The 20787-nt window shown below is 41.2% G+C and overlaps 1 protein-coding gene across 8 annotated transcripts in view; it reads left to right on the top strand.

Annotated features, from left to right (window-relative positions):
* Myo81F (Myosin 81F) overlaps positions 1-20787 on the top strand; it is a 2624640-nt gene that overhangs the window by 2363697 nt on the left and 240156 nt on the right. The window lies entirely within an intron of this gene.

Raw genomic sequence — 20787 nt, 5'->3', positions numbered from 1 at the left:
TCTGTCTGTCTGTCTGTCTGTCTGTCTGTCTGTCTGTCTGTCTGTCTGTCTGTCTGTCTGTCTGTCTGTCTGTCTGTCTGTCTGTCTGTCTGTCTGTCTGTCTGTCTGTCTGTCTGTCTGTCTGTCTGTCTGTCTGTCTGTCTGTCTGTCTGTCTGTCTGTCTGTCTGTCTGTCTGTCTGTCTGTCTGTCTGTCTGTCTGTCTGTCTGTCTGTCTGTCTGTCTGTCTGTCTGTCTGTCTGTCTGTCTGTCTGTCTGTCTGTCTGTCTGTCTGTCTGTCTGTCTGTCTGTCTGTCTGTCTGTCTGTCTGTCTGTCTGTCTGTCTGTCTGTCTGTCTGTCTGTCTGTCTGTCTGTCTGTCTGTCTGTCTGTCTGTCTGTCTGTCTGTCTGTCTGTCTGTCTGTCTGTCTGTCTGTCTGTCTGTCTGTCTGTCTGTCTGTCTGTCTGTCTGTCTGTCTGTCTGTCTGTCTGTCTGTCTGTCTGTCTGTCTGTCTGTCTGTCTGTCTGTCTGTCTGTCTGTCTGTCTGTCTGTCTGTCTGTCTGTCTGTCTGTCTGTCTGTCTGTCTGTCTGTCTGTCTGTCTGTCTGTCTGTCTGTCTGTCTGTCTGTCTGTCTGTCTGTCTGTCTGTCTGTCTGTCTGTCTGTCTGTCTGTCTGTCTGTCTGTCTGTCTGTCTGTCTGTCTGTCTGTCTGTCTGTCTGTCTGTCTGTCTGTCTGTCTGTCTGTCTGTCTGTCTGTCTGTCTGTCTGTCTGTCTGTCTGTCTGTCTGTCTGTCTGTCTGTCTGTCTGTCTGTCTGTCTGTCTGTCTGTCTGTCTGTCTGTCTGTCTGTCTGTCTGTCTGTCTGTCTGTCTGTCTGTCTGTCTGTCTGTCTGTCTGTCTGTCTGTCTGTCTGTCTGTCTGTCTGTCTGTCTGTCTGTCTGTCTGTCTGTCTGTCTGTCTGTCTGTCTGTCTGTCTGTCTGTCTGTCTGTCTGTCTGTCTGTCTGTCTGTCTGTCTGTCTGTCTGTCTGTCTGTCTGTCTGTCTGTCTGTCTGTCTGTCTGTCTGTCTGTCTGTCTGTCTGTCTGTCTGTCTGTCTGTCTGTCTGTCTGTCTGTCTGTCTGTCTGTCTGTCTGTCTGTCTGTCTGTCTGTCTGTCTGTCTGTCTGTCTGTCTGTCTGTCTGTCTGTCTGTCTGTCTGTCTGTCTGTCTGTCTGTCTGTCTGTCTGTCTGTCTGTCTGTCTGTCTGTCTGTCTGTCTGTCTGTCTGTCTGTCTGTCTGTCTGTCTGTCTGTCTGTCTGTCTGTCTGTCTGTCTGTCTGTCTGTCTGTCTGTCTGTCTGTCTGTCTGTCTGTCTGTCTGTCTGTCTGTCTGTCTGTCTGTCTGTCTGTCTGTCTGTCTGTCTGTCTGTCTGTCTGTCTGTCTGTCTGTCTGTCTGTCTGTCTGTCTGTCTGTCTGTCTGTCTGTCTGTCTGTCTGTCTGTCTGTCTGTCTGTCTGTCTGTCTGTCTGTCTGTCTGTCTGTCTGTCTGTCTGTCTGTCTGTCTGTCTGTCTGTCTGTCTGTCTGTCTGTCTGTCTGTCTGTCTGTCTGTCTGTCTGTCTGTCTGTCTGTCTGTCTGTCTGTCTGTCTGTCTGTCTGTCTGTCTGTCTGTCTGTCTGTCTGTCTGTCTGTCTGTCTGTCTGTCTGTCTGTCTGTCTGTCTGTCTGTCTGTCTGTCTGTCTGTCTGTCTGTCTGTCTGTCTGTCTGTCTGTCTGTCTGTCTGTCTGTCTGTCTGTCTGTCTGTCTGTCTGTCTGTCTGTCTGTCTGTCTGTCTGTCTGTCTGTCTGTCTGTCTGTCTGTCTGTCTGTCTGTCTGTCTGTCTGTCTGTCTGTCTGTCTGTCTGTCTGTCTGTCTGTCTGTCTGTCTGTCTGTCTGTCTGTCTGTCTGTCTGTCTGTCTGTCTGTCTGTCTGTCTGTCTGTCTGTCTGTCTGTCTGTCTGTCTGTCTGTCTGTCTGTCTGTCTGTCTGTCTGTCTGTCTGTCTGTCTGTCTGTCTGTCTGTCTGTCTGTCTGTCTGTCTGTCTGTCTGTCTGTCTGTCTGTCTGTCTGTCTGTCTGTCTGTCTGTCTGTCTGTCTGTCTGTCTGTCTGTCTGTCTGTCTGTCTGTCTGTCTGTCTGTCTGTCTGTCTGTCTGTCTGTCTGTCTGTCTGTCTGTCTGTCTGTCTGTCTGTCTGTCTGTCTGTCTGTCTGTCTGTCTGTCTGTCTGTCTGTCTGTCTGTCTGTCTGTCTGTCTGTCTGTCTGTCTGTCTGTCTGTCTGTCTGTCTGTCTGTCTGTCTGTCTGTCTGTCTGTCTGTCTGTCTGTCTGTCTGTCTGTCTGTCTGTCTGTCTGTCTGTCTGTCTGTCTGTCTGTCTGTCTGTCTGTCTGTCTGTCTGTCTGTCTGTCTGTCTGTCTGTCTGTCTGTCTGTCTGTCTGTCTGTCTGTCTGTCTGTCTGTCTGTCTGTCTGTCTGTCTGTCTGTCTGTCTGTCTGTCTGTCTGTCTGTCTGTCTGTCTGTCTGTCTGTCTGTCTGTCTGTCTGTCTGTCTGTCTGTCTGTCTGTCTGTCTGTCTGTCTGTCTGTCTGTCTGTCTGTCTGTCTGTCTGTCTGTCTGTCTGTCTGTCTGTCTGTCTGTCTGTCTGTCTGTCTGTCTGTCTGTCTGTCTGTCTGTCTGTCTGTCTGTCTGTCTGTCTGTCTGTCTGTCTGTCTGTCTGTCTGTCTGTCTGTCTGTCTGTCTGTCTGTCTGTCTGTCTGTCTGTCTGTCTGTCTGTCTGTCTGTCTGTCTGTCTGTCTGTCTGTCTGTCTGTCTGTCTGTCTGTCTGTCTGTCTGTCTGTCTGTCTGTCTGTCTGTCTGTCTGTCTGTCTGTCTGTCTGTCTGTCTGTCTGTCTGTCTGTCTGTCTGTCTGTCTGTCTGTCTGTCTGTCTGTCTGTCTGTCTGTCTGTCTGTCTGTCTGTCTGTCTGTCTGTCTGTCTGTCTGTCTGTCTGTCTGTCTGTCTGTCTGTCTGTCTGTCTGTCTGTCTGTCTGTCTGTCTGTCTGTCTGTCTGTCTGTCTGTCTGTCTGTCTGTCTGTCTGTCTGTCTGTCTGTCTGTCTGTCTGTCTGTCTGTCTGTCTGTCTGTCTGTCTGTCTGTCTGTCTGTCTGTCTGTCTGTCTGTCTGTCTGTCTGTCTGTCTGTCTGTCTGTCTGTCTGTCTGTCTGTCTGTCTGTCTGTCTGTCTGTCTGTCTGTCTGTCTGTCTGTCTGTCTGTCTGTCTGTCTGTCTGTCTGTCTGTCTGTCTGTCTGTCTGTCTGTCTGTCTGTCTGTCTGTCTGTCTGTCTGTCTGTCTGTCTGTCTGTCTGTCTGTCTGTCTGTCTGTCTGTCTGTCTGTCTGTCTGTCTGTCTGTCTGTCTGTCTGTCTGTCTGTCTGTCTGTCTGTCTGTCTGTCTGTCTGTCTGTCTGTCTGTCTGTCTGTCTGTCTGTCTGTCTGTCTGTCTGTCTGTCTGTCTGTCTGTCTGTCTGTCTGTCTGTCTGTCTGTCTGTCTGTCTGTCTGTCTGTCTGTCTGTCTGTCTGTCTGTCTGTCTGTCTGTCTGTCTGTCTGTCTGTCTGTCTGTCTGTCTGTCTGTCTGTCTGTCTGTCTGTCTGTCTGTCTGTCTGTCTGTCTGTCTGTCTGTCTGTCTGTCTGTCTGTCTGTCTGTCTGTCTGTCTGTCTGTCTGTCTGTCTGTCTGTCTGTCTGTCTGTCTGTCTGTCTGTCTGTCTGTCTGTCTGTCTGTCTGTCTGTCTGTCTGTCTGTCTGTCTGTCTGTCTGTCTGTCTGTCTGTCTGTCTGTCTGTCTGTCTGTCTGTCTGTCTGTCTGTCTGTCTGTCTGTCTGTCTGTCTGTCTGTCTGTCTGTCTGTCTGTCTGTCTGTCTGTCTGTCTGTCTGTCTGTCTGTCTGTCTGTCTGTCTGTCTGTCTGTCTGTCTGTCTGTCTGTCTGTCTGTCTGTCTGTCTGTCTGTCTGTCTGTCTGTCTGTCTGTCTGTCTGTCTGTCTGTCTGTCTGTCTGTCTGTCTGTCTGTCTGTCTGTCTGTCTGTCTGTCTGTCTGTCTGTCTGTCTGTCTGTCTGTCTGTCTGTCTGTCTGTCTGTCTGTCTGTCTGTCTGTCTGTCTGTCTGTCTGTCTGTCTGTCTGTCTGTCTGTCTGTCTGTCTGTCTGTCTGTCTGTCTGTCTGTCTGTCTGTCTGTCTGTCTGTCTGTCTGTCTGTCTGTCTGTCTGTCTGTCTGTCTGTCTGTCTGTCTGTCTGTCTGTCTGTCTGTCTGTCTGTCTGTCTGTCTGTCTGTCTGTCTGTCTGTCTGTCTGTCTGTCTGTCTGTCTGTCTGTCTGTCTGTCTGTCTGTCTGTCTGTCTGTCTGTCTGTCTGTCTGTCTGTCTGTCTGTCTGTCTGTCTGTCTGTCTGTCTGTCTGTCTGTCTGTCTGTCTGTCTGTCTGTCTGTCTGTCTGTCTGTCTGTCTGTCTGTCTGTCTGTCTGTCTGTCTGTCTGTCTGTCTGTCTGTCTGTCTGTCTGTCTGTCTGTCTGTCTGTCTGTCTGTCTGTCTGTCTGTCTGTCTGTCTGTCTGTCTGTCTGTCTGTCTGTCTGTCTGTCTGTCTGTCTGTCTGTCTGTCTGTCTGTCTGTCTGTCTGTCTGTCTGTCTGTCTGTCTGTCTGTCTGTCTGTCTGTCTGTCTGTCTGTCTGTCTGTCTGTCTGTCTGTCTGTCTGTCTGTCTGTCTGTCTGTCTGTCTGTCTGTCTGTCTGTCTGTCTGTCTGTCTGTCTGTCTGTCTGTCTGTCTGTCTGTCTGTCTGTCTGTCTGTCTGTCTGTCTGTCTGTCTGTCTGTCTGTCTGTCTGTCTGTCTGTCTGTCTGTCTGTCTGTCTGTCTGTCTGTCTGTCTGTCTGTCTGTCTGTCTGTCTGTCTGTCTGTCTGTCTGTCTGTCTGTCTGTCTGTCTGTCTGTCTGTCTGTCTGTCTGTCTGTCTGTCTGTCTGTCTGTCTGTCTGTCTGTCTGTCTGTCTGTCTGTCTGTCTGTCTGTCTGTCTGTCTGTCTGTCTGTCTGTCTGTCTGTCTGTCTGTCTGTCTGTCTGTCTGTCTGTCTGTCTGTCTGTCTGTCTGTCTGTCTGTCTGTCTGTCTGTCTGTCTGTCTGTCTGTCTGTCTGTCTGTCTGTCTGTCTGTCTGTCTGTCTGTCTGTCTGTCTGTCTGTCTGTCTGTCTGTCTGTCTGTCTGTCTGTCTGTCTGTCTGTCTGTCTGTCTGTCTGTCTGTCTGTCTGTCTGTCTGTCTGTCTGTCTGTCTGTCTGTCTGTCTGTCTGTCTGTCTGTCTGTCTGTCTGTCTGTCTGTCTGTCTGTCTGTCTGTCTGTCTGTCTGTCTGTCTGTCTGTCTGTCTGTCTGTCTGTCTGTCTGTCTGTCTGTCTGTCTGTCTGTCTGTCTGTCTGTCTGTCTGTCTGTCTGTCTGTCTGTCTGTCTGTCTGTCTGTCTGTCTGTCTGTCTGTCTGTCTGTCTGTCTGTCTGTCTGTCTGTCTGTCTGTCTGTCTGTCTGTCTGTCTGTCTGTCTGTCTGTCTGTCTGTCTGTCTGTCTGTCTGTCTGTCTGTCTGTCTGTCTGTCTGTCTGTCTGTCTGTCTGTCTGTCTGTCTGTCTGTCTGTCTGTCTGTCTGTCTGTCTGTCTGTCTGTCTGTCTGTCTGTCTGTCTGTCTGTCTGTCTGTCTGTCTGTCTGTCTGTCTGTCTGTCTGTCTGTCTGTCTGTCTGTCTGTCTGTCTGTCTGTCTGTCTGTCTGTCTGTCTGTCTGTCTGTCTGTCTGTCTGTCTGTCTGTCTGTCTGTCTGTCTGTCTGTCTGTCTGTCTGTCTGTCTGTCTGTCTGTCTGTCTGTCTGTCTGTCTGTCTGTCTGTCTGTCTGTCTGTCTGTCTGTCTGTCTGTCTGTCTGTCTGTCTGTCTGTCTGTCTGTCTGTCTGTCTGTCTGTCTGTCTGTCTGTCTGTCTGTCTGTCTGTCTGTCTGTCTGTCTGTCTGTCTGTCTGTCTGTCTGTCTGTCTGTCTGTCTGTCTGTCTGTCTGTCTGTCTGTCTGTCTGTCTGTCTGTCTGTCTGTCTGTCTGTCTGTCTGTCTGTCTGTCTGTCTGTCTGTCTGTCTGTCTGTCTGTCTGTCTGTCTGTCTGTCTGTCTGTCTGTCTGTCTGTCTGTCTGTCTGTCTGTCTGTCTGTCTGTCTGTCTGTCTGTCTGTCTGTCTGTCTGTCTGTCTGTCTGTCTGTCTGTCTGTCTGTCTGTCTGTCTGTCTGTCTGTCTGTCTGTCTGTCTGTCTGTCTGTCTGTCTGTCTGTCTGTCTGTCTGTCTGTCTGTCTGTCTGTCTGTCTGTCTGTCTGTCTGTCTGTCTGTCTGTCTGTCTGTCTGTCTGTCTGTCTGTCTGTCTGTCTGTCTGTCTGTCTGTCTGTCTGTCTGTCTGTCTGTCTGTCTGTCTGTCTGTCTGTCTGTCTGTCTGTCTGTCTGTCTGTCTGTCTGTCTGTCTGTCTGTCTGTCTGTCTGTCTGTCTGTCTGTCTGTCTGTCTGTCTGTCTGTCTGTCTGTCTGTCTGTCTGTCTGTCTGTCTGTCTGTCTGTCTGTCTGTCTGTCTGTCTGTCTGTCTGTCTGTCTGTCTGTCTGTCTGTCTGTCTGTCTGTCTGTCTGTCTGTCTGTCTGTCTGTCTGTCTGTCTGTCTGTCTGTCTGTCTGTCTGTCTGTCTGTCTGTCTGTCTGTCTGTCTGTCTGTCTGTCTGTCTGTCTGTCTGTCTGTCTGTCTGTCTGTCTGTCTGTCTGTCTGTCTGTCTGTCTGTCTGTCTGTCTGTCTGTCTGTCTGTCTGTCTGTCTGTCTGTCTGTCTGTCTGTCTGTCTGTCTGTCTGTCTGTCTGTCTGTCTGTCTGTCTGTCTGTCTGTCTGTCTGTCTGTCTGTCTGTCTGTCTGTCTGTCTGTCTGTCTGTCTGTCTGTCTGTCTGTCTGTCTGTCTGTCTGTCTGTCTGTCTGTCTGTCTGTCTGTCTGTCTGTCTGTCTGTCTGTCTGTCTGTCTGTCTGTCTGTCTGTCTGTCTGTCTGTCTGTCTGTCTGTCTGTCTGTCTGTCTGTCTGTCTGTCTGTCTGTCTGTCTGTCTGTCTGTCTGTCTGTCTGTCTGTCTGTCTGTCTGTCTGTCTGTCTGTCTGTCTGTCTGTCTGTCTGTCTGTCTGTCTGTCTGTCTGTCTGTCTGTCTGTCTGTCTGTCTGTCTGTCTGTCTGTCTGTCTGTCTGTCTGTCTGTCTGTCTGTCTGTCTGTCTGTCTGTCTGTCTGTCTGTCTGTCTGTCTGTCTGTCTGTCTGTCTGTCTGTCTGTCTGTCTGTCTGTCTGTCTGTCTGTCTGTCTGTCTGTCTGTCTGTCTGTCTGTCTGTCTGTCTGTCTGTCTGTCTGTCTGTCTGTCTGTCTGTCTGTCTGTCTGTCTGTCTGTCTGTCTGTCTGTCTGTCTGTCTGTCTGTCTGTCTGTCTGTCTGTCTGTCTGTCTGTCTGTCTGTCTGTCTGTCTGTCTGTCTGTCTGTCTGTCTGTCTGTCTGTCTGTCTGTCTGTCTGTCTGTCTGTCTGTCTGTCTGTCTGTCTGTCTGTCTGTCTGTCTGTCTGTCTGTCTGTCTGTCTGTCTGTCTGTCTGTCTGTCTGTCTGTCTGTCTGTCTGTCTGTCTGTCTGTCTGTCTGTCTGTCTGTCTGTCTGTCTGTCTGTCTGTCTGTCTGTCTGTCTGTCTGTCTGTCTGTCTGTCTGTCTGTCTGTCTGTCTGTCTGTCTGTCTGTCTGTCTGTCTGTCTGTCTGTCTGTCTGTCTGTCTGTCTGTCTGTCTGTCTGTCTGTCTGTCTGTCTGTCTGTCTGTCTGTCTGTCTGTCTGTCTGTCTGTCTGTCTGTCTGTCTGTCTGTCTGTCTGTCTGTCTGTCTGTCTGTCTGTCTGTCTGTCTGTCTGTCTGTCTGTCTGTCTGTCTGTCTGTCTGTCTGTCTGTCTGTCTGTCTGTCTGTCTGTCTGTCTGTCTGTCTGTCTGTCTGTCTGTCTGTCTGTCTGTCTGTCTGTCTGTCTGTCTGTCTGTCTGTCTGTCTGTCTGTCTGTCTGTCTGTCTGTCTGTCTGTCTGTCTGTCTGTCTGTCTGTCTGTCTGTCTGTCTGTCTGTCTGTCTGTCTGTCTGTCTGTCTGTCTGTCTGTCTGTCTGTCTGTCTGTCTGTCTGTCTGTCTGTCTGTCTGTCTGTCTGTCTGTCTGTCTGTCTGTCTGTCTGTCTGTCTGTCTGTCTGTCTGTCTGTCTGTCTGTCTGTCTGTCTGTCTGTCTGTCTGTCTGTCTGTCTGTCTGTCTGTCTGTCTGTCTGTCTGTCTGTCTGTCTGTCTGTCTGTCTGTCTGTCTGTTTACTTTATGAAGGGTTACCTGGAAAGAGGACATATGGAACTTTTTGCCGCCATATTTTAAATTTAATTTTGATTTATTTGTGTTTTATACAAGCACTACATATGAACCTTGAGGTATCGATATAAGAAATATGGACCTCATCTATGCTTTTAGAAAACCATGTCTAGCAACGGCAGATGCGAAAGAAGAGAAGGAAATAAGACAAAGTTGCTAAGCGTGCTCCGAAACGCAAAATGTAACACACATCGATTCGGAAGCTGAAATTTAAGTAAAGTTAATTTTAAACACAGTTTATTGCTCTCTATGTGTGCTTTCGAGTTAGTGGAGTGGGCTGCTGTATAACAATTTAGTTTCGCTCTCAACAATCTTAAAAACTTTGTGCACGCCCAGTTGCCGTTATAACTGTACAATTACAAAGCGACGAACTTTCAATTAGCCATAATAATGTGAAATCACGATCGCATCTCTTTCTTGAACAAAATGTGAGAAAAAGTAATATGTAAGCGAAGCCAACAAACCCCAGAAATTACGCACACAACTACAATTCTGCCACACGCCAAGTTCACAAAATAGAATAGAAGAATATACAAAAAAACAAGGAAGAACGCTATAGTGGAGTACCTCGACTATCAGATACCCGTTACTCAGCTAAATAGAGATATGCAAGTAGCAAAGCGAGATTAAAATGCGCCACCTACCGGCGGTATACAGATTTAAGCGTTATGGGCGTTAGAGTGGGCGTGGCAAATTTTTTTTTGGACCAATCGATAGGTATTGACGAGACCAATACATTTATCTAGCATAAAAATTGTGGGCGTCACAGGTTTTCGCGGTTTGTGTGCGTTAGAGTGGGCGTGGCATATTCGCGTTATAAACTTGCGCTGCGTAAAAGGCTACGGAATCTAAATCTGAAATCCCAATTCTCTATCTTTGATAGTTTCCGAGATATCCACGTTCACATTTACGATTTTTTGAAGTTTGTGGGCGGTTTATGGGCGTTAGGGTGGGCGTGGCAAACTTTTATTGGGTCAATCGATAGGTATTGATGAGAACATTACATTTCAGTTAAAATTTTTATTCTAGCATCAAAACTGTAGGAGCCACAGTTTTGGGCGGTTTGTGGGCGTTAGAGTGGGCGCGGCACTCTGCTGAAACAAACTTGCGCTGCGCAGGAATCTTCGGAATCTGTAAGCCTAATCCCAGTATTGTAGCTTGTATAGTTTCCGAGATCTCAGCGTTCATACGGACAGAAGGACAGACGGACGGACGGACAGACGGACAGACGGACGTGGCTAGATCGACTCGGCTAGTGATTCTGTTCAAGAATATATATACGTCATGGGGTCGGAAACGCTTCCTTCTACCTGTTACATACTTTTCGACGAATCTAGTATACCCTTTTACTCTACGAGTAACGGGTATAATTACAGAAAAGCACTTAGGCGGATTACGTTAAATTATATAAGGGCACATTCGGGTATTGATAAATATTAAATAAGAATCGTCTTATTTAATATTTATCAATACCCGAATGTGGCAAAATTTATATGTTTATATTTGTACCAAAAGTGTGCGGGCTCAGACAAGAATAAATATATATACAAGGGTGGTCAAAAGTATTTTCACAAAAAAAAAGTTAAATATATTCATAATTTGAACTTACATCTTGTTAACTTTGGCATCAATGGAAAGGTAATTTAAATGCCGTTTGAATGATACAATACATTTCTTAACACATTCAGTACTTATTGAAAAGGACGAATTTGTGTGAAAATGTCCTTTTTGAACTTTTTTCCTCGACTTGAAAACATAAATTTTTTGATGCAAAAAGTTTCTTCAAACAAAAATAATAGTAACTGCAAAAAGAATTTTTCAAAAATCATTTTGCTTATATTTTGTATGGTTTTTTAAAGGTGACACTGTCGGAAAAAATTTGTATGAAAAAGAGAAAAATATGCCTAAAATGCATGTTTCTAAGCATTTTCAAAAAATCATAAAAAATATAAGCAAAATGATTTTTGAAAAATTCTTTTTGCAGTTACTATTATTTTTGTTTGAAGAAACTTTTTGCATCAAAAAATTTAAGTTTTCAAGTCGAGGAAAAAAGTTCAAAAGGGACATTTTCACACAAATTCGTCCTTTTCAATAAGTACTGAATGTGTTAAGAAATGTATTGTATCATTCAAACGGCATTTAAATTACCTTTCCATTGATGCCAAAGTTAACAAGATGTAAGTTCAAATTTGGAATATATTTAACTTTTTTTTTGTGAAAATACTTTTGACCACCCTTGTATGTAGGAAAGTAAATGATTTACGGCTATGCCGTACTTACGAACTCTCCAACGAAGTCAGCAGGCCTGATGACGATCGATGTGCGCTGTAGAATAGTTTAATTTAGGTGTATATATGTCATACTATGTCGTAAGCACACACGCAAGTATAATGGCTAAATAGGAATCGTAAATTAAATTATAAACTTGTCGTACAAATATTTAGAACAAGAAAATTAAACTACAATCGCTTTAGCGATACAAAAACAAGTTGGCAGTCCCTGCCAAAATTAACTGGAAACCAGAATTGGAACTCAAATTCCAATTGGAATGCGGCGTCGTGCTCCCGTGGTCTTTCCAAAATTATGCCGAATCGGCGCCGGTGCGATTCACGCCCGAACTGCAACGCGATCCGACTTGTAGATCGTGGTGCGGGCTTGATAAGGTCAAAACTTCACGCGGGTTGACGGCGGTGATCCTTGAAACCGATTATGTTTTGACGATGATTAAATTAATCCAGGTGTGTGGCAAGGATGAAAGATTCCTTTCACGCGGTGTGCGGTATGAGAATCCCAAATGGCGATTCTGGCCTGGCGCTGAACAAACGTATGGTTCCGCTATTAAACCGCTGCACGAGGCACCTGCTTCTTGCTGTGCGCAGAGGGAGGACTGTAAAAATCCTTGCTAAACTTAAGGGTTGCATCTGGGCTATTTAAGTTATTTACCATGGGTAATGTCCTAACTAGGAATGCCAACTTAACCAATATTCTGACTCCCACACTTTTCTCAACAGGCATTTTTCCACAAATGTTGTACCTAAATTGAGTACATCCTCAAATTGAGAATACAAATACTCAATTTGGGAACGTCATAATTTTCCCTGTGTACCTAAGAACGAGTAAACCACTTTTCTTTTATCGCTCCTATGCAAACTATGCAAAAATGAAACACTTCAATTACGAAACGATATCAAAAACTGCGAAAACGGGAGCATATAAAAACTGAAAGTTCTTCTGAAAACGCCAAACTGATGCGCTAACCTCAACATTTTATTTATTAAGTCCATAGCAGCAGCAGTCAAATGCAAAGTCTTCGAGATATATTGTAAATTGGTAAAATAATTTTTTATTTATCCTTGCCCTTGTATTGGGGTACAAATAGTTATAAATGTTCTTCAGCAGTTAATGGTTTGTATAGTGTATATGGTTGAAAAAAATTTATTTTTTTTAATTTGCTTGGACTTATTAAAGAAAAATCTTTTTATGACATAAAAATGCGGCTACATTTTTTTTACGAGGAGGACCCCATATAGGTCACTTTCACTTTTTCTTTATTGATCTATACAATATCATCCCCTGAGAATTCGGTGGTGTCAATTTTTTTTTTAACGTCTCCGACCGCATTTGGGCTGCTTAATTTGATATTATAACTTGTTATTCACCCCACTGTCACTGAAAGGGATTCCTGTAATAAGGAAAACAACCTTCACGTTTGAGTTCTGAGTAAAAACTGATTTTATTTTTCTAAGTCTTCGCTTATGTAACTAACATGAAATTCTCATGATATACTTATCTATGGTCTACGCAGAGACACATCGGTTTGCCTGAGCAGGAGCCTTATCAATGGTCTCCCGCATGGCGTCCCTTTGTACAGTGTGAGAACTATATTTATGGTCAGGCTCAAGTGGCTTGTACTTAAGATTACCATTGTTCGGCACTGCACCCTTGTACACAGAGAAAACTATCTAAGAACATTGTTCTTGAATTGAGCACATTGTTCTTGAATTGAGAACATTGTTGTTGAATTGAGAACATTCGTTCTTAAAAACCGTGTAAGTACATTTTGGTATCAATATAAGAACGATATGGTGAGAAGAGAAAAGATAAATTGAGTTTACTTAACAACTATTTGATAAGTATACACTAAGGACTGAACTAATAGTTTATTTGTACATACAATTTACTTAAATACCGCCAATTCAACTTGATTGGAGCAAAATAAAAACATTTTCAACTTAAAAATGTCGTTCTATTTTTAAGAACATTTTCAACTCAGATTAGAACGTCAGAATTTTCTCTGTGTAGGTTTTAGATAGATAGATTTACATATTGACATGAACAGAGCTCGTGAAATCTTAAATTTATGACAATTAGTGTTCTCCTTGAACGTTCTGCCAAGGGCCGGCAAGGTAAGGTGTACAGGATGTTAATTTGTTAATTATTTTCGTTAACAATGCAAACATAAAATTAGTGGACTGTATTTTTTTTAATTCGATATATTTATTTATTTGCTTTTAGCTTATTATAAGACTCCTTGCAACGGTCCGGCGAAAGTAATGGCTTGCAGCACATTTTCTTATGGCATATATTACCATGATTATTGTTATTATTAATCCGAGTGCTAAAGAAGCATGTCCGGAAATGTGATGAAAATGCAAATCTTTTAATTTAATATGATTTTCTTTTAAATATTTTATTCATTTATTTAGGCGTGCAATCTCAGCAGTATGATTAATAGAGTTCAATTTCAATGGATCCCAAAAAACCTTTTGCAATTTGATCAATATCTCCTACATACGATGATGATACTTCTTCACTTTCAGATTGAATATTATGATGGGCAATCAAAATCCTATCATCCGTTCTAGCAGTACAATCTGACGCAATACTTAGAATTCCTTGCGTTGGCAAATCAAGTACCTGAATTTGTGCATTCGTACACTGTACTCTTATCTTGGAATTAAAAGGAACCTTAAACAGCCAACTACTTTTCTTTTCTAGCTCTATCCAATATGATGAAGAATCTGTTACTGTTTTGCATATACAGTTCTCTTATTTTGCTGCCATCTTTGACACTAACTTAAAGTTGATTCGGACATTATACAATAAGTATCGGTTTCGAAATTATAAATTAAATATTCTGAAGTAATATGAAACATAGTCATTCTGTCTCTCTTTTGCATCATAAATAGATTATTCTTTTTTCTTAGTTCTATTAACTGATTTTGCATATTATCCAAAACTATATTGCATTGATCCTATGAAGCTTACCGCAAACAATTCTCATTTTCTGTATCAGCACATTATTTTTTTTTATTATGTGAAAATAGGCACCATCACCAGGTACATCTCCTAATGGATCTAAATTAATGGCAGCCGTCTTATTTGTATTTTGAATGATAAATGATTTATTTTCGCCTTTTATTGCTGCTGCTAGTGAGACTTGACAGAACAATGTAAGCAATAGCATTACCATTACGGTGCTTAATTTAGAAAATCTTGGTGATACTCTTTTTTTGTTTTCAACTGCCTTTTCCATAACATTCTCTGCTTGTTTTACACCAATTAAAGGAAGCTTCTTGGGTCTTAACATTTACAACTCGAACTTTATCATCTTTATCCTTTTGAACATCCTTTACTTTTCCCATTGGCCATCTGGCTGGGTGACAATTTTCATCTTTTAAGAGCACCACCGGCCGTTTTTCTATATTTGGAACTCCTTTTTTCCATTTATATCTTTTCTGCAGTGTGTAAAGATATTCGTCCTTCCACTTCATCCAAAAATTTGTTTTCATTTTTTTAATCAGTTTCCACCTATCGAGGCTACCAATTTTCTCATTGTCTTGGATTGACTCAACCACATCTAATGGTGGTCTTCCTATTAAAAAGTGGCCTGGTGTTAGAACTTCATTATCTTCAATATCGTCCCCCGTAGTATACATATAAGGGTCTTGAATTCAGCACCTCTTCTATTTGACATAACAGTTTTTCCATTTCTTCGTAAGTCAAAATATTATCCCGCTTTAAATGATATTTAACGGATTTAACACCTGCTTCCCAAATACCTTCGAAGTGAGGTCCTGCCGGCGGGATAAAATGCCAATGAATTTTGTCGTTTTTAATTTCTGAAGCTACTCTACTATTATGTTTATTAGATTCTAGAAATTCTTCATCCAACTTCCGAGCAGCACCTACAAAATTAGTACCATAATCCAAATAAATATTAGAACATTTTCCTCTTCTAGATATAAATATTTTTAATGCTGCTAAGAATGCATCGGACGATAAGTCTCTAACAGCTTCTAAGTGAATGGCCTTTGTAGCCATACACACAAACACTGAAATATAACCTTTAAATGTCTTTTGCCCGCTATTTTTTGAGCATTTTAGGTGATATGGTTCCGCATAGTCTATTCCTGTATTAAGGAAGGGATATGAAGCATTTACTCTTTACTTTGGTAAATTACCCATTAATTGTTTACCTATACATTGTCGATATCTCGCACAAGTAACACATTCTCGTAATATTTTCTTGAGGGAGTCCCTTAACCTAAATATCCAAAATAGCCTTGTCTATTTGGTTTCTCATTAGGTTAATTCCACCATGTAAGGTCTCTGAGCCTTTTTAGTTATTAAATCAGATAGGTGGCATTTATCTAATATTATTGGGTGCTTGACATCAAATCGCATATTGCTACTTTGCAGCCTTCCACACACTCTAAGAACTCAGTCTGTGTCTGAGAATGGGTGCAACCCTACAATTTTACTCTTGGACTCGATTTCTTTACCGTCTCTCAAGAAAACTATTTCTGACATAAATTGACGCTCCTGTTCTTTTTTAATAATCAGTATTCTAGTGCTTTAAAGTTCATCAACTGTCAGAAAAGTTGGATATGAAGCCTTTTTAACTTTAATACCAATAAATCTTAATACCAAAGCTATAATTCGCTCTAATTTTTGAAAACTTGAATATCTTTCAAGTAATTGAGATATATTTTTTCCGTACTCGTGATCACGGTACTAACAACTATTTCTTCTTTTTGTTCCAATTAAAACTTAGGCCAATGGTCTTTAGACATTGAAAGCCATTTTGGCCCATTCCACCAAATTGAGGAATCTTTTAATTTGGTGGCACAAATACCCCTGGAGGCAATGTCTGCCGTGTTATCTTCCGACTTCTCGAGACTCCATTCTGGATCCATAAGTTTTTTAATATCATCAGTTCTACGTCTAATAAATTTATCTTTGCTGTTCCCATTACGTATCCAAGCTAATGTAATGGTGGAATCACTCCATGCAAAGTTTTCTGCTATGCCAGAACTTTCTTAAAAGATGGGCTGCGCAAAGATCTAACTTTGGAACAGTCTTTCTGTTTTTCTTAGGACTTCATTTACTTTTACTAGCAATTAACGTTACCGATTCTTCTACTTTTGCATATAAAACTGTCGCGTAAGCTTTTACAGAAGCGTCTGCAAAACCGTGAAGCTGAACTGAAAAATGTACATGTGTCTTTATCCATCTCGGAATCCTAATATCATCCAAAAATTTTATATTTTCTTCATACAACTTCCACTCGTTTAAATCATTCACATCTAGTTCTTGATCCCAATAAATTTCATCTAACCAAAGTCTTTGCATAAATACTTTCCCAACAATAGTAACCAGTGATAGCCATCCTAATGGATCGTATATTTTTGCTAGGTTCGACAATACTAGCCTTTTATGAATTTTTTTACTGATAGTAAATTTAACGCAAAACTTAAATTCATCCTTAAAAGGTTCTCATTGAAGCCCTAAAGCCTTTACGGACTCATTCTCTTCAATGCTTAATGTTTTGTTTTCTCCATCATTTTCGACATTAACATTAATTTCCTGATGATTCGAAATCCATTTCCTCAAATTCATCCCTACTTTTTCTAGCTCCAATGAGACTTGATTAACGATTTCTTTGGATTCTTTAATGCTGTCTGATCCTGTCATTAAATTATCCATATAGAAATCATTTTTTATAATTCCATTGATTAGTGGATCTCTACATTTATCTCCTATATCCGCTAGCACTCTTTTAGCTAAATACGGAGCCGACGCAGTACCATAGGTAACTGTAGTTAATTTATAGTCTTTGACTTTATTTTTTGGAGAATCTCTCCACAAGACATGCAAAAATTCTTGATCGCTTTCTGCTATATATATTTGACGGTACATTTTTTCAATATCCGCTGAAGTTACATACTGCCATCTGCGCCATTTTAAAATGATGTCGGAAATATCTTTTTGAACTCTAGTCCTTCTCACTCTGTCATTTAGACATTTATAATTAGTTGTTTTTGCCGACGCATCAAAAAAAAACCCTTAATTTCGGGCTCAAAATCATCCTTTTTTTCTTCCTCCAATTCTTAAAATCTTTCCAAGTCCTTGCACTCTATCGTGGTCGCAACTACCGAGTTACTTCCTTTTGACTTGGTGCATCCAGACACTATCCAACCAAAGTCTGTGTTTTGACCAAGAAGACCGTCTATCTTTATTACTCCTTTCTGAAAAATTTTAGCATATAAATCGGTTCCAATAATTAAGTCCACTCGACCTGGCTTGTTAAACTCGGAATCGGCTAACGGGTAGTTTTGCCACCTCGTTTTATCAATTTTTAATAAGCGCTTGGCAACGCTTTCATTAATTTTGGAAGGACAATTGCCTCCACTATTAACTCATTTTTCTTCCTTTTAAAGGTTTAATGCATAATTTTATTATATGCTTTGATATGCATTTTTTTAACGAGGAAACTCCACTAACCTCTGTATAATTTTTTATTTTTTGTAACTTAAGTATTTTTGAAGCTTCCTCTGATATTATTGTACTCTGAGATCCACTGTCCATCAGCGCTCTGATTTTTTCAAAGCCTCCACTTGCTGGTTTCACATGAATCAATGCTGTGGCCAATAAGGCTTGTTCCGTCGTGAAGATGCGTATGGTGCGGTTTTTTGCAATTCAAGCAAAGAATTTCATTAGTACATTTTATATTGCTTGAATGCTTCAGACACTTTAAACAAATGTGTCTGTTTCTTACCCAGTCATTTCTTATTGCTGGTTCCATACCCTTAAATTTATAACACTGTGTTGTATTATGAGTTGGTAAATTACAACATGAACAATTTTCATTGCTGCTTGTGTTTTAAAACTCTTTTCCCAAAGGCTTATTCTCCTGTGGAAAAGAGGAAAAGGAGCTCAGTCTTTGCTCTAAGAAAGCCATGTGGTTAGGACTTCTCTTGAATGAATGAGTTTCATAAACATCTCATTAAACAGACACCATTTTTTGGAATCACCAAAGAAAGTGGGTATCTTAATTTTTGTCAGCTTAGGTAATTTCTCTGCCTTTATAGGTACAGATTCCTTAGAAGATATTGTTCATTGCTAAGTCTTTAACGTATAATCTCTATAATCTTTTGGACATCGAATTCTAAATCGCTTACCATTCTTTCAATTTCCGAGCTTTCAAAACAACTTCTTACTACCTCAACTAAACCAAAAGTTTTAACTTTCCAAAATTGAAATTTATTTTCTCTCAGCTCTAGGGAATAGAGATCACAAGTTAAATTATTAATGGATTCATTTAAATAATTCCTTAAATGCCCAGCACTGGCATAAAAGTCTTTCTTCAACCTAGCAGCCCTCGAAACGTGTTTAATTTCGCCTATCTCTGCAAATCTTTGATCACTGCTTCCTGCTGCCCTATTCGAGTCCTTTTCAAACTGTATCTTCAGTTTTGCTAGTACCATCATCATCGCATCATAATGTTTTGATGCAAAGTACTCGTCCTCAACTGGACCTATCTTTAGTAAAGCACTATGATTATAAATAAAAACCTTTTGTAGGCCCAAAGATGTTTGAAACTCCGGTAGCGTTAAGTGCACTCTAAAACTCTGATTTGCTGAGTTAGCTCAATAGTCTTGTGGGACAACATTTTCGTAATTTATGTATGATTTTTATTTAAAATTAAGTTAAGTAAATTTAGGAATAATTTTTATACCCGTTACTCGTAGAGTAAAAGGGTATACTAGATTCGTCGGAAAGTATGTAACAGGCAGAAGGAAGTTTGACGAGACCAATACATTTCAGTAACAATTTTGTATCTAGCATGAAAACTGTGGGCGTCACAAGTTTGTGCGGTTTGTGGGCGTTAAAGTGGGCGTGGCAAACTTTTTTTTGAGTCAATCGTTAGGTATTGATGAGAACAATACATTTCAGTTAAAATTTTTATTCTAGCATCAAAACTGTAGGAGCCACAGTTTTGGGCGGTTTGTGGGCGTTGGAGTGGGCGTGGCACATTGCTGAAACAAACTTGCGCTGCGTAAGAAGCTCAGGAATCTGCACGCCAAATCTCAATAGCCTAGCTCCCATAGTTTCCGAGATCTCAGCGTTCATCCGGACGGACAGACAGACGGACAGACGGACAGACGGTCAGACGGACAGACGGACAGACGGGCATGGCTAGATCGACTCGGCTAGTGATCCTGATCAAGAATATATATACTTTGTGGGGTCGGAAACGCTTCCTTCTGCCTGTTACATACTTTCCGACGAATCTAGTATACCCTTTTACTCTACGAGTAACGGGTATAAAAAGACTCTTTATATATCTTTATGCCTTGTTTTTTTTGTTCAACACTTTTGTCTCTTACTACTGGTGGGGGAAAACAATCGTATGAATGTTTGCAACCTTTAGCTGCAAGTATCTAGCACTTGACAGAATCTTTAAGGTGCACAATTTCTCTGAGTTTCTTACCACTGGTCAGGGAAAACTGAGAGTAGTCGGGAAAATTGTTCCGCATGGAATCAAAGAGCTCGAATGACCAAAATGAAAGGGATTCCTGTAATAAGGAAAACAACCTTCACGTTTAAATTCTGAATAAAAACTGATTTTATTTTTCTAAGTCTTCGCTTACGTAACTAACATGAAATTCTCATGATATACTTATCTACGGTCTACGCAGAGACACGTCGGTTTGCCTGAGCAGGAGCCTTATCAACGGTCTCCCGCAAGGCGACCCTTTGTACAGCGTGAGAAATTTATTTATGGTCAGGCTCAAGTGGCTTGTACTTAAGATTACAATTGCTCGGCACTGCACCCTTGTAGGTTTTAAGTTACAGATCATTATATACGGCTCTAGATAGATTTACATATTGACATGAACAGAGCTTGTAAAATCTTAAATTAATGACAATTAGTGTTCTTCGTGACTGTTCACCATAAAAACTTATATATACTTCAAAAAAATTCATATCAAATATTACCTTAAACAATTCTGGTCCAAAGGGAATGTTTTGAGTTACTGCAAAATAACACCAAGAATGAAAGCAAAAAAAAAATGTAAAATGGGTAGGCTTTTATACGAAAATTTATCTTTAGAAAATACCTACATGACAAAATCTCACAGAGAAGAGTTTTTTTTTAGGCATCAGAACAAATGCCTTTGACCTAACCACGGTATTACATTTGTTCATTTGCTACAAATCCAGAACGAAATGCTGTTATTCTTTTCGTCTGTTCAAAATCAACTCATTAACCAATTAAAGCCGTGAATTCTGGAAAGCAAATGGGACCAACTTTTATCACACATACCAATATTTTTTAATGTCTTTAAAGTTAAGTGTGATCCACACAATCTGTAGAAGCTAATCCTCTACGTCTTAAGAATTCGCGGTAACTAAAGATTTGATTTAAATATCAAACCACCGATTTACCTAGTAACATTTATTAATTTTTCAGCATCCGAGAATTCTTCGCGGTTACTAAAGATTTGATTTAAATATCAAGCCACCGATTTACCTAGTAACTTTTATTAAATTTTCAGTATCCGCGAATTCTCAAGAGGTAGAGGATGTGTGTTAAAGAAAGCGAAAATATTATCTGCAAGGATGAAGAAGGCCAATATAACCATTTTGTTCTCCAGGACACTCCTTTGCGATCCTTTTGTAGGTTTATTCATTCGTGGTTTCTGAATGAGTTTTTTTTTAATAAAAAAAAAAAATCGGAAATAATTATTATTCTAGATTTTAAATTTTTTTCGCTAAGAAATAATGATTATTTTTGATTTTTAAAAAATTCATTATTTTTAATTTCTATTTTTTGATAAAAAATTTTAATTATGTTTATACACTTGCAGAGGGTATATTGATTTCAGTCAGAAGTTTGCAACGCAGTGAAGGTGACGTTTCCGACCCCATAAAGTATATATATTCTTGATCAGCACGACTAGACGAGTCGATCTAGTCATGTCCGTCTGTCCGTCTGTTTCTACGCAAACTAGTCTCTCAGATTTAAAGCTATCGGGCTGAAACTTTCCAAAAAGTCTTATATCTTTTGCAGGTAGTATATAAGACGGAACCAGCCGGATCGGAAAGCTATGTCTTAT

Source organism: Drosophila suzukii, chromosome 3, assembly GCF_043229965.1.
Source record: "Drosophila suzukii chromosome 3, CBGP_Dsuzu_IsoJpt1.0, whole genome shotgun sequence".
Taxonomy (NCBI): domain Eukaryota; kingdom Metazoa; phylum Arthropoda; class Insecta; order Diptera; family Drosophilidae; genus Drosophila; species Drosophila suzukii.
The sequence above is the reverse complement of the archived record's forward strand: the minus strand, read 5'-3'. Positions and strand labels throughout refer to the sequence as shown.